Below are 1,155 nucleotides of genomic sequence, written 5' to 3'. Positions count from 1 at the left end.
TGTTACTTTGCTTTTACTTGTTATTTTCAGGGGTCAGCAATCTTTTTCTATAAAGAGTCGTGGAGTAAATATTTGGGGACTTGCAGGCTAATACGTGAGATCTCTTTTGCACGTACTCGACTCTGCCGTAACGCGAAAGCAGCCATAGACGATAGATACATAAACAAATGTGGGCAACTGTCTTTCAAATAAAACTTTATTTACAAAAATATGCAGTGGGCCAGACTTGGCCCGTGTGCCATGGTCGTCCAACTGCGGCTTTCCTGGGGGTCTGTAGACACAGAGTGTTGATGTTGACACCTAGGCCAGCCCTGGTACAAGATGAGTGTGGGACAAGCTCTGTGTATGAAGTGAAATATTTGTGCACTGACGTTTATATTTCTTTATAAAAGATTTAGAAAGGTAGACAGCAAATTCCCGTTTGAAAATGTACAAAAGATACTTGAAGTGATCGAAACCACTCGGGGAAAGTAGGAAAACACATGACGAATCAGGTGTTTGTGCCACGTGTGCGGAGGTTGCGTACGATTAAATTTCAAACACGGTCCACGGCCGCGCCACCCTGAACACGCCCGATCCCGGCTGATCTCAGAAGCTAAGCAGGGTCGGGCCTGGTTAGTCCTTGGATGGGAGACCACCTAGGAAGACCGGGTGCTGCAGGCGTAAAAAAATAAATGAAAATAAATAAATTTCGAACTAGGGACGAATTGATCACTGGATGGGGTCCTAAGTGGAACAAGCAGAGAGGTTACGGAGACACTCTGCTGGGAATGAAAAATTCCTCCTGGCAGCACAGTTTAAGACGTTCATCAGACATCAGAGACGTTGCGGAAGGTGGACAGTATCTTTAGCAGAGGGTTAATACTAATGCATTACTGAACCTCGGTCAGGGCTGTCACCTCCATGGAGAATCAAGTTAATCGAGCGTCAGTGTCCCAGAGAGAGAACATGGGGTCGGCATATCCCTCAGGCCCAGCTTGCCACGCCTACTCCTCCCATGACAGAGACTGACAACGAGTATGCGGCGCCACACAATAAACATGGAACTTTTGGGAGCAGCAAATCATGTCAAGATTTTGAAGATAGCTGAGTGACACGGAATAAAATGCAAAATTTACATAACTTCTCACATCAGTCACCTGGCTTGGAAGGAGG

General features: G+C 46.1%; 1 pseudogene; it reads left to right on the top strand.

Moving 5' to 3' along the window:
* The first annotated feature begins 544 nt into the window (after positions 1–544).
* Positions 545–663, top strand: LOC111733007 (annotated as a pseudogene).
* The last annotated feature ends 492 nt before the right edge of the window (positions 664–1,155 follow it).

Source organism: Pteropus vampyrus, unplaced genomic scaffold, assembly GCF_000151845.1.
Source record: "Pteropus vampyrus isolate Shadow unplaced genomic scaffold, Pvam_2.0 Scaffold512, whole genome shotgun sequence".
In the NCBI taxonomy this organism is placed as follows: Eukaryota; Metazoa; Chordata; class Mammalia; order Chiroptera; family Pteropodidae; genus Pteropus; species Pteropus vampyrus.
Note: the sequence above shows the minus strand (reverse complement) of the source record. Positions and strands in the feature narration are given on the sequence as shown.